This window comes from Lepisosteus oculatus, chromosome 18 (genome assembly GCF_040954835.1).
Source record: "Lepisosteus oculatus isolate fLepOcu1 chromosome 18, fLepOcu1.hap2, whole genome shotgun sequence".
Classification (NCBI taxonomy): domain Eukaryota; kingdom Metazoa; phylum Chordata; class Actinopteri; order Semionotiformes; family Lepisosteidae; genus Lepisosteus; species Lepisosteus oculatus.
In genome coordinates this window covers 16,508,569-16,521,873 of record NC_090713.1, presented here as the reverse complement: position 1 = coordinate 16,521,873, position 13,305 = coordinate 16,508,569, and positions in this window count along the sequence as shown.

The following is a 13,305-nucleotide window of genomic DNA, read 5'->3' as shown; positions in this document are numbered from 1 at the left end:
TTACCTAAAAACATTTGCAATATGTAATTATAAACTTAATACAATTAGATTTTTATTTATGACTGTACATTTAATACAATTTATAAAGCAGGGAATGATTTCTAGCTAAGGGCTGCTGCTGTACTTTACTATTTTTACATTAATGAACATTTTTCTTAAACTTCCTTGAGACTTCTCCTATTTTAAATATACAGAATATTCTATCTATGGGGGGGAAACCGAGCTTGGAGAAACATTAAGATAAGAGTAATTAAAATACAGTATGTTTTGAATCTGAGATACAGCCCATATTAAAGGTTTACAAAGACAGGAAAGCAGACCGTAAAGAACTGTAGATTGTAAAGAAGTGTAGAAAAGGACAGGATGAATACTGCATGATTCAGTCAGTAATTGATGGCAACAGCTTAACGATATTGTGTTTGAATCACAGAACAATGATCAAGTATATATATAGTTTTATAGATAAAAAGAAGACCAATGTACAGTGTAAAAGTACAGTAACACAGAAGTCTTGCACAGCAATGGATTGCTATTGTCTGTCTATCACTATCAGGCAGTTTGAATGCATGCTTGATATGTTTGCTTTTATATGAGCAGGTCTGAGTTGCATATTGTATCTCTTCATTATTTATACTGTATGTTCTGTTTCCCTATCTGTACTGTTTTTTTACAGCATCTGAGTGTTCCTAACTCTATCGAAATTTTATATCCTTTTGAGTTTCCTTCCCAAGAATGGAATGGAATTCTTTCAATGTTCACATGATTTCCTGATTCTGCTAAGAAGCAAACTGAACATTTTAGAGGAAAGAGTTTAAACATTAACCAGTTTCACATTCCTTTGGTTACAAAGTGAGACCAATAAATGAAGAATAAACACAACAATATATTTAAAATCTCCTCTCTTCCCAGAACTCATGTGGTGCAGGAAAATACATGTTTGTTAACAGTGTTAACAAAGGTAAGCAACAATGATTCAATTGTCAGAGGAAATTAAGAGATTTTTTTTTAATCTGAGAAATGCACTGATTGTTAGTAAAATACATACCCAACACTTTGTGAGTAAATTTGAGTTGTTATTGTAGTTTTTCCTTGTAAACTATTTTACTTAACTGACTATATCTAATGAACTATTGGAACTGTGCACCAAATCTTCTATTGTTATTGTCGACAGTCCAAGAGGTGGCTGTGAATGCTAAAATAATAGCTAGAATAGTCCCTGTGCAAAAATCTGTGACTGTTGCAGCTGCAATACAAAACCAAATGGTGAAAGTTAATGTAATGATGCATGTTGGAAAATAAGCAGTAAAAGTTTTTTGATGTTGTAATCTGTGAACAATCTCGTATATTTTAATTATGTCAGGGATATGAAGTGTTTAACTACACCTAACAATAATTCTTAAATCTAAAAATAAATCTTAAAGGATAAACAATGAATTACTGAAAAGAAGATTACTCCAAAAGAAGTCAACAGGCCAAAGTGCTTGTTTGCCATGGTGAAGGATTCTGGTGGCTCTGTAATTGTGTGAGGTGCTTTTCAGACATGGTTAAGGGCCACTCAATCCCCCTAGAGGACAAGAGGACAAGATAAATGCCAATAATTACAATAATAACAAAATCATGCTGAATAACTGTCACATCCCTCCAGTGGAGTTCTAGATCTTTGTAGAATCTATGTCAAGGCACATTGAAGCTGTTCTGGTGTCACATTGTGACCCTAAACCATATTAATACACTTCATGTTGTCGTTTCCTTGATTTTTATAGTTACCTATAGTTAGGCTTCACAGCCTGCTAGCAGCGTGTATCATAAACCAACCAAGTTAACATCTACAGTATTTCACTCCACTAACAGTGAGAAAAATATAAAAGTTAAAACTTCAGTAAGTTGTGCACAAAAAATTGCAGCAGTCAGCTGACACCCGTACCTTACACGAATCATAAGTTTAAGAGACCCATACCTATTGTTAAGAATGTTCTTTTTATGAAAATGCAATGCTTTGGAACATGAATTGTTACCCAAATTTGAATTAATGAAAGGTGAATTCAAACTATGAAGAAGCAATTTAAAGAAATTTAGAAAGCTCCGGCAAATGTAGAGAGTAAAAAGGAAGGTGTCATGCAACTCATTTCATATCGAGTGTACACCTCATATTCCACTAACTAGTATGTGTGAGAGCTAGCAGAGAGCCTATGGAGTAGTACAAGCCATGTGTGATATGAAATATAGATGAATGGGTTTCAGGGAATTAATTACATTCATAAAAAGAGGTATGGGTGAAATTAATCTGAAGAGGAAATTTGCCACTTTAAGTAAATATACTGTACACTTCTTAAGATACCTAATAGAGCACACCAATGGTTTGCCTTAATAAAAAGTAACTGAAAACTGTTACTGTTACTGTTAAAAACACATTTGCTACATTTTCATTCATTTTATTTTTTAAATTTACCTATTGTGATTGAGATTTATGTTAGTATTGTTACTGCTATAGGTGACTAGGAAGTGTCTCTAAGAGTTTAGATAAAGTGTGCAACACCTGACATTGTAAACATTTCCATCTTTAAAACAGAAGGGGATGTTTGCTGAGATGTAGGGGGGTTACCATTGTTGTAACAAACAAATAAGTTCTGGACCCCGAGATGAAGTTGAAACAAGTGAGTTTAATTGCATGCTAGGTACAGTATATTCAAAGAGTTGTTCAGAATTATAGGTACAAAGCTCCAGTTTATACAGATGCAGCCATTCAAAACCATTTTGCGGTGCGCTTTAAGCAGTCTACCGCGAGTTACCGTAAATTCTCCTATAATACCGCAAGCAAAATAATAGTATCCGGAATTTCCGCAAGGTGGAGCTAATAAAGCTCAACCTCTCATGTTTGTGCTGTCGCCATCAAAGTCTTTAACGAAGATATTACTAATAGGATTAATAATGAATGACCTTGGACAAGCAGTAAACTCAAAGTCTGGTCCACTGGTCCACATTCTTTTTTTCATTGACCGTCTTTGTAAAAGTAACACCACAGCATTTCACAATCACAAATTTGTTTCCAATCATGCAAATAACAGTAATTTTTGAGAATCGATTCACCATGCCTTTCACATGCTCATAAAATAGATTGATTCAGGAACATAAACATATTACCGTATGCAAACTGTACTGTATACAGTATGTATATGTATATTTAATGTCTTAACTGTGCCCGTTTAAGTATTGAATATTTATATGGAATTTTACCACTGAAGGGAAATCTTAGTACCTGAGCATAAAATGAATAGGGTCATACTGTAACGCGTGTGAAGGCCATAAACGATATTAATTTTGGAACTTAAACATACAGTATATGGCTGGTCTCAGTACTTTAAAGAAAACATACACACCAGTATCCCATTTCTCCCTAAACATTTTAAGCATCGAAGTCTTTAACTAACGTGATACCGGAGTCAACAAGCATACTTTTAGAATTTGATTAAACGGGAAAATAATATGGAATTGCGTATCTAAAGAAATTAATAACGATATAATTATATTCATGTACCGCAACACAAAAATACTACACGCTGTACATTGTCTGTTGATAATGTTTCTGTAGTGTTTTTTCAGCATTCTCCATGTGACCTTGCTGGTGGTACTGTGGGTTAGGTTCCTGACTCCCATGTCACATGGTCTGTGATTGAATCCTGCTAGAGCCGTGACTTTTTTAACAAACATTTCTTTGAAAAAATGAAACGTTTCCCTGAGTCAGAGATTAAATAAAACCTCACTCGCACCAAACAAATTTATATTTCTAAATATCACAACATGATCGAATTTAAGTCATTTTAATAACAATGAATAGTCACCTAGGCGTTACAATATAAACATTTATATTGATTTAAATAACATTTTGATTTAAATCGCAAATGCGGGTTTAAATATATGTGTTTTTTGATTCACAATCAGACAAATGTTACATAAATTGATATCTTTGTCTTCTAAGTATCTTAATAAACTTTCAGCATAGCTTTCTCCCCGTTTAGATTTATTTTGGGATCAAACGTGGAAAGATTAGATTGTAATCGTTTTTATTTTTTAAATACATTTTAGAAAAGTGTAATCTATACTAAAAAGCTGTACACCACCTGCTATAAAGATACATATTGTAATGCTTTCGGGTTCGGATAGGACAGACACAAGAACTCAGACTTGCGGAGTTAAAGCAAGTTAAAGCCTTGATTTTATATATCACCTTTAAAAGTGGCATCTCAAAGCAAAGTAAATACCCAACACCAATTGTACCCATCTGTCATGCTAATAAAGCAGCTTGAATTGAATTGAGAGGGGGGGGGGTATATTTGCTTTGTGTATAAAGTACATTGTGAATGTTTTCACAGCCTTCACTTTGTCGTTTTTATGCCATTTTTTGACCACGCACGAATATTCCTATGTCCGTATCTTCGCAAGGGAATCAGTGCGAATTTTAATACTAATTAAGTGACCGCGGGCACTTTCCACCCCCTCTACATTCTCAGAGTAGAACAGACTAACCTTCTAATGAAAGCCGGTCCACCCCCCACGGACAGGAAAAGTGCCCACAGGCACTTAAACTTAATATGGTCAGTAACAGTAAACAGTAACATGGTCAGAAGGAGCACGTACAATGTTTCCGAAATAACCACATGTAAGACTCTGATGCTTAAAATGTTTAGGGAGAAAGTGGAATACTGGTGTGTATTTTTTCTTTAAAATACCAATACCAGCCATATACAGTTTGTAACGCAGGGATTTCTATATTTATGTCTTTATTTAGTGGTTACATTAGTGACAAAGGCTAAACTTTTAGCTTCAGTAACGTGTACATATCTCCCCTTTTTATAAAACGACATGGTTGAAAACTGTTCCAGAGCCACTGTTGTTTCATCAGTGAAAAGTACATCATGAAATGCCTCTCCCTGTTCAATCCACTGGAAAAAAGAAAAGCAGCGTAAAGCTTCTGATGGTCATAAACGATATTCATTTAGGAGTAGCATCAGAGGTATGTTTTTAACTGCACTGCATTGGAGAGAATACTAAATAAAACTGAATATTAAATAAAACTTCACTCGCACCAAACAAATGTATATTTCTAAATATCACAACATGATCGAATTTAAGTCATTTTAATAACAATGAATAGTCACCTATGCGTTACAATATAAACATTTATATTGATTTAAATCGCGTTTAAATCACCTTTATTTAAAACCCATAAATAAAGCTGATACTGTTTAGACTTTTAATTATTTAAAACTGTATTAAAGCAGCACGATACACAATGCAACGTAAATCGCTATCTTTATCTTCTGTGTAATAATGTTCACCTCTCTGTCCAGCAAATTTACAATAGTAATAATAATGAACTTTATTGTATATGGCGCCTTTAAAGGTGGCTCCTCAAAGCGCTTTACAGGTTAAAAACAATACTGTTAGGCTGGGAAAACGATTTTTTTTTTAAGAAATACAAAATAAGATATAATGATATGTTCCGGCTTAGACATTAACGAAGAGCATAACGCGTGTACTGTATACACTGCAAGTACAACCCCCCTCTCTGCAGGAGTGCTGGCTGTGACGAATTGAACCGGTTTCACGGGTATTTTTAAGGATTCAAGGATCTAGGAGGCGAGATTTCCAGCGAAAGACACCTCCCCCCCCTCAAAAACCCAGTAAGTACAGTAAGTACAGTACTTACTAGTTAAAGGCTAGACTCCTCAATGAAATCGCTTTAACATGCTAATGCGTTGGTGTAACAGTCCGGGCGTGGCAAGCTTCTAATTTCAACCCGACTACGGCGAAAGGAACCCTTCTTTCATTAGAAGACAATGAACATATTTTAGCCCTGAATGAATTAATAGCAAACATGGTTTACATAGACATTTTTCCAAGAAAGTTTAGCCTTTGTCACTAATGAAACCACTAAATAAAGACATAAATATAAAAATCTTAAGATTTTTAAAATACATGACTTTGCTAAAATTTATTTGAAAATAAAAACAATCACAACCGCCAGGGGAGAGAGAGAACAGGGGAGGGATGTTGGTTTTGCATAAGGGGCGGGGTTATGGAAATTAGGTCTGTTTGGGAATGTGTAGTTACATGTTCTGGCTGTTTGTGAATTATCGTTGTTGAGTATGGAGTGTTGAGGTATTGATTTTGTGTAATGCTTTATGTTGAATATTGAGGTGGATTTTGTTTATGATAAACAGGATTAACTGGGATGGGAGGAAGGTTTGGTTTTGCATAAGGGGCGGGATTATGATAATTGAAGGAATTTGCGAGAGTAAAATGGTTTGATATATTTGATTTTGTATTGTGGTTGTTATCTATGTTTTTGGTTGGTATTATGTTTATATGGTTGTTTTTGTTGGTTGGTTGTTATTATGGTTATTAATAATACGATCTATAGTTGAAATCTGAGCCTAAATAAAAAGAAAAAGCAAGTGATTAGTTTTATGAGCAATCGAATTACTTATTCATTTAAAACGCTATATAAAATAAAGTTTATTATTTATTTGCTAGACAGAGCGGTGAACATTATTATACATAAGACAAAGATGACGAAATCTGTGTACGCTGTAAGGTTTTTACTTCTTAAACTTTTAAAATACACGTTTCGAACAGAAAGAAATTCTCTTCCAAGTACAGTACTGTATATATAGCAAACCAGCACGTCTTTTTTCTCCAATCAGAGGGGTGTCAGATGGTGTCAGCCAATCACCATTCTGAAGCCCTACCATAATCTCTGGTATGGGGAGACCCCAGAATTCTGTCCCATACTTTAGACAGATGATAGATACTTTTATTGATCCCGTGAGGGAAATAAAGTAAATCATTTTCATTTAAGGAAATTATTAAACGCTCGGTTAAAAGCAAAGGAGATTGTCTGCTATAGTGGACATAAAAACAAGAGTTCGCTGCCATTATATCCTAGAAGACCCAGACCAGGAGAATGCCCGCAGCGTAAAAGAAAATGCCTGATGAACTAGGGATTGGACAGTTTCCAAGTGCTTGTACAATCGATGGAAATGTTCAAATAAATGTGCAAAAGAAATAAACAAAATAATCATTTATTTCTTTAGTGGCTGTGTTTCTGCGTTGGGTAGCAACGGGTGACTGTTCTCAGGCGGAAGATGTAAACAGCTTAATGTTCGTGTTAAATATTTTTTTTAAATTAAAATTCATTCTATACAGCAATCGCATATTTGGGTACCGTTTCATAAAACTTTCATGCTTAAAATGTTTAGGGAGAAATGGAAGACTGGTGTGTATTTTTTCTTTAAACTACTAAGACCAGCCATACACAGTACAGTTTACATACATACAGTAATGTTTATGTTCTTAAATTAATATCATTTATGACCTTCAGATGCGTTATGCTTCTCTTCTTTTTATGCTCAGCTACTAAAATTTCCCTTTAGGGGTAAAATCCATATAAATATTCAAAACTAAGCGGATTAAAATGTGCACAGTAAAGACATTAAATGATTAAATCTTTGCACTACCAACCAATGCACCACGAGTGCCCCTGTCGGTCATTTTGGCCAGCCAATCACTTACCGCGGTGCCCTCCGGTGCCCTGCGGTGGCTTGTGGGTAGGTTACTGTACCGCGGGTTTTTACCGCGCATTTTGAATGGCTGCATCTGTATAGCAAACTTCATCCATTTCTGAGGCAAATTGTTACAGTGGTAATGGGGGAAGGTCACCTGTGTTTGGACATTCTCTAGATCTTGAACACTTTGAATGGCCAGTCTTATCTTCCCATAGTTAGGGAGTCTCTATCTCATACTTGGAATCTCTTATCAGTTAACTCCCATCCCTGCCATAACTCAAAAGAGCTTAAGCATGGAACGTTTTGTACCAAAAGAAGTCTTTGTGCATAAAGAAACAAGCAAACAATTTTTTCACATTTCCTATCTTTCTTCATTCCCCCCCTTCAGTACTACACAAACAACATGAGGCAGACTTCGCCTTTTTAGGAGTACAGGCATGCATTACCATGACTTTGTGAGTTACACGATTACAGCAAGACGTGATTAAAGTCTTACCGCAAGTGACGATTACAATTGCACATACTGTATAAGCAATACTAACCCTACAAATAGATACTGTAACAAAGTTCCACCCCAGAACCCAAACACAGACCTCAGCCATGTTGAGATCAATCATCAGGATCTCGGTATAGCAATACAGACCCAACATTAACTTTGATTATAATTTGTGGCTGATAGATATGACAATGCCAAGAATGTGTTGATGCCATATTCCCCAATATCAGAGTGATGTTCCTCAGGCCTAACAAGCACACTGTTGGCCGCTCTTAGGAAGCCCGTAAGACACAGAAAGAATAGCAACAGCATTATTTCTGTTCACTCAGTCTCTGGTGCAGTGGCTCGGTGACAGTGCAATGCATGGATCCAGCGATCTTGCCCAGTCATTCGGATGGCAGAGTTGGTAGTCTGTAGCACTTGGTATGGTCCCTCTCAGCTGGGTTGCACTGTCAGTCAGGGCATCTTTTTCACTCACACCCACTCGTCAGGTATCAGGTCATGTCTTCCCTCTACTGTGTAGCGGCAATGCTTGTTAATAAGACAGAATTAAGCGTTGGTATGCTGTCCTAAAGGAGGCCCCATCTCACCCTCCATCTCTGTGGTGCAGCCACAGAGAAAGTATTCATGCAAGCTGATTTAAGATGTTTTCTTTTGATAAGGAACAAGCTCCCAGACGGGGATGCACTTAGCTAAGCCCGGCTATCATGATCAATGGTCATCCATTGGCGCTTATCTGTCTAGGGAGTGCCGAATGGACATCTGGACTGCATTCGCAAGTGTCAAGAGTAAGTGACTTATATCTCACCTTGATCAACCAATCAGGGACTGGCAGGGCGTGGTAATACCAAGTGGGTCTCCAATGCCCGCCAAACTCTCAACCAATCAGCACACTTCTGTGTCTTGGTCAAAAAGGGAGCGCAAGCTCAGATCGGGGCTCTCCTAGGCCATTTTCGTGCATCCTCAGAGACAATCACGTGACAACTGCTGTTGTCTGCAAAAGGACTTGGACTTTGTTCTAAGCGCGAGGCCGAGGATCCCGTACGTACTCAGAATTCTACCAACGTGAATGCTCCGCTTGATCAACGGCAGCCTACAGTTGGACCCTCGTCGACAACCTGAATAGCTTATTCAGAAGCAGCGCTGGACCGGGAACAAACCAGCTTCTTCCCAAGCAAAAGAGTGACTTGTGAGGACTCGCGGTCAGACTCTGTGCATTGAGACTTTCTACTAGCCAGCCGGACTGCTGGTAGATCCCCTCGGAGCAACAACTGCCCTGCGCGCCGCAGTCAGATTCCTCCGCCCGTCCTACTCCGAGCTGCACCTCGACTGGTTGGCCGGTAGCCAGAGGACGCCGACACAACGCCCATCGGACAACCGCTGGAACAGAGGCTGCAACAGAGCCTGTCAGCTGGTTTGGTGTTCGTGCCGGGAAATTCCAAATCCATACACAGTGGATAAGTAAACCCCATGTTCTACATTGCGTCTCGAGAATTCAATTGTACCTCAACACAAGTTGTTATCAATTTAATTCATGAGTAATGTATTTACTTCCGAGTTTAGAGTAACAGTGGGTAATAACACTGATTAGCGATTTGGTAACCGAACGATATATATTGACATATATTCTCTGTTGTGTATCTCTTTGTATTTGCATCTCTTTGAGATTATATACCTTGTATATTGATAACCCTCACAGTAAGGTCTGCCGCTCGTATCCAGGCAGACTAGTATATGTTTGGTGCACAATTTATATTAATAAATGTATCTCGTGTATTGAACCCGTGTGTGTACGTTGTTAGTTGTTCTGACGATTGATTTTCTAAATGCCCCAACGAACAATCTCGTGATTACTGCTACAATTAATAATTGTCACGACCACCAGGCAGTCAAGATCAAATCGTAAGCGAGCTAATCAGCCCCAGCAGCGGGTGATTATTAACAAACGCTGCCGCACGAGTTAAACCACCTGCGCACACTCATGGTGCGGTGCGCACTGCTATTTATACCCTCTTCACCTGTTTCCCACTGCTCGGTATTGAGTCCACTCCTTGAGAGCTCTATCTGGCGTTTTTCCCCGTACCACGTTTATTCTGGATTTTGGATTCCCCTTCTGCCTTTTCGACTTTGCACCTCGCCTCTCGTCTCGGACTGTCTGCTACCGGAGAACTTCCTGGATTACGACTTGCCTTTCGCCTTTTGACTCCGACCTTGCCTCTCGTTTTGGTTTGTTCGCCTGCCTCATCTATCACCTGTGCCTGCGTCTGCACAGGATCCGTGTATCTTCCCATCAGGGATTCCTAACAATAATTGTCTCAGTAAACCCATCAAACCACTACAACTGGAAGTCCCCAAGCATCCAGCACCTGTTCACCAGCCCCGTGCACCACTTTAGTTAAGAACCTACAATACTGCAATAGAGAATTAGATAGCAAACTCAACAATCTATTAGCCAAATTTGGCCCTCCAGGGAGTTTCATTGGTCGGCCCATGATGATCTCAAGTGGGCTCAGTCCCACAGTTCTGTTTGATTCAGCCAGCAGGCTACACGGGACCATAGGCAGAGCATCTACCCACAGTGTTCCTTCAGTCATTAGATAACATCTTGTCAGTCTTTCAGAGTTCTCTTCATTCGTTTCACCGTTCCTGCAGACTGAGGGTGATGGGGGCAATGAAGGTCCCATCTCACCCCTAACAACGCAGCCACAGCCTGACACACCTTCCCTGTTAAGTATGTCCCTTGATCAGAATACAAGCGGCTGGGCAGTTAAAGAGGCAGTGGCCTCAACCCACCGGGAAAACAGATCCACAATCTTTAAGAGTCCAGTTTTCCCTTTACATACTGGCAAGCTACAATTGTCAATTTGCCAGTGCATGAAAGGTCCCTCAGGAGCAGGACGTTTGAGCTGTAGCACCCGCACCTGAGCTGTAGTTGACATAATTATCATGCAGCCCCACATTCTCTTCTAACCATTTGCATTTTCTGTTCTGGAGGCCTCAGCCTGAATGTCCTGTAACTGTCCCTTTTCTACCAACAGAGGTCTCAAGAGACTCCTGCACTCCCAGGGCTGCCCGCCTCCCTCATGCACCAGAAAGGACCCATCGGTAAACAGTATTAAATCTTCATTAAATCTTCAAGGCCACCCCACCCTTTGGCAACAGCATCTAATGTTCCTGAATAGTATCCCACCGGGAGGTGCCTACCTCCATGCTCCTGCGTCAGCACAGCTGCCCAGAACCCATTTTCCACACTTACATACAAAGGAATGGTTGATCCATCTGAGGAAACTCCAGTCCTAGCACCTGTAAAAGAGCTTGTTTCAAATTATTACGGGCAGCTTTTGCTGCTGTATCCAAGGCAATCTTGTTCTTGGACTGCACTCCCCCCTTAAGCAGATCTGTTATGAGGTGTGCTCACTCTGTAAAAAGAGTCCATCCAGGCCTTGTTAAAATTACACAATCCTAAACACAGTTGGACCTTATCGTAACTAACTTTTTGTCCCTTTTTAGCTAGAATCTCCAAAACCTGATGCAGCTCAGACTTGTGGGTTTCCTCATCAGGGGAAGCAATCAGAATATCATCGACATACTGAATGATCACAGAGGTCAGTTGCGGTAGGTCATGTAAGTGCTGTCTCAATGCCAGGTGATACACTGTTCTGTATAAAGTAATTCCCTGTAAATGCTGCACGGCATCCCAGTGGAACCCACCCACATTTGAGTGATAAAGTGCACGTCTCCTCCTAAAACAATGTAACAACCTTGTATTTAGAGAGCACAGCTTGCTGCCCCCCTACTCCTGTGGCCTCCTGCTGTCTCCCCATATACTCTACACCACACCTTTGAGCAGTGAAATGAGAGAAGCATGACAATTGTGCTATAGTATCCCATAACAGAGAAACAGACACCCCATTAATAGTACTCATTTTGCCCAATTGACTGGGATAGACTAAGGGTGGCTACAAGGGAGCTCTCTCAAAAGACCGTTTATCCTCATCAGACAAATCTCTTAGCTGGGAGATGATTTTTTCCTGTTCTTCCCTGTCAAATGAACCACAGGGCAAATCCCTGCTTTCTTCATCCTGCATGCACTATCTACAGATTCTCTTAACATGACCTGTATTTTTTTACAATAATTGCAAACCAGAGATCTCCCCTGGTCACCCTGTCTATTTCCGTACCTTAGCCACCTAATTTATCTCAATCTGTCGGCAGAGTTTAGCCAGTTCTGCAAATTTCACAGTGGTGTTCACATGATTCTGGTCAAATTTCACATGATTCTGAATTTACAGCATTTTAGCGATATCTGGTTTCAAGCCACTCAAATAATTCTGCTTAATTATCAATGAGGAATCACCCCTTTAATTGAACCTAAGCCTAAGTAGTACAAAGCACAAATGCTAACCACTGCGGGACTGTACTGTCTTAATATATTTCAACTTTTGTTTAAATTAATTTAATACAAATACGATGTTTAGATAACTCATTTAGGTCCACCTGTACTGTGCTGGTATTTGTACTTATACGTTTTAGACGCTCTTATGTTTTCTAGTCGCTTAAGTTGATTTTTGATTTGCTTTAGTCAAGTTTCTTTAGTTAAGTCTCTAGCCAGTCCGGCTGGCTAAATACACTCGCAGCGTCATTTACTGTACCAAAACTCACAGTTACGCACTGAGGTCTTTTACACACACACATGTCGGCACACAAATTCATAAAACACACATACAACTCTGGAATATTTTTTGTACTACACCCTTAAATTATTAGATTATGTGTTACACCTCATGAACATTATAGTTTTGGTTTTAGCGTAAATGCACTGTATTTTGTTTCACCTCTACATGTATCTCCTTCAACAGTGTAACTTTTTATAAACACAATATCACTTATTCCAATATCTGTCTGTTTATCCTTACACCACTGTTCAGCCCAAACACCATCTGAGAGTCTGTGCTTTTTTTCAGCTTTTCCTCACATTCTTTAACTTGCATTTGTCTGATACATAATCAGACACCTCCACTGCTTCATTAGACAGCCAGTTAGCACACATGTACAGTTTCTTACTGTGTCATGTGAGGTAACAGCTCATAGACAATTGCTTTACACTTGGAAAAAAACTGTGCATTGCTGCAGTCATGCAACTAGGGGCGTCTGTTACCTCCAGATCTAAATGCCTCTCAGAGTCTTTAGAGAGGACTTACTGGATCTTGCACTGTTCACAAGTAAGGAACGAGAACACGTGCA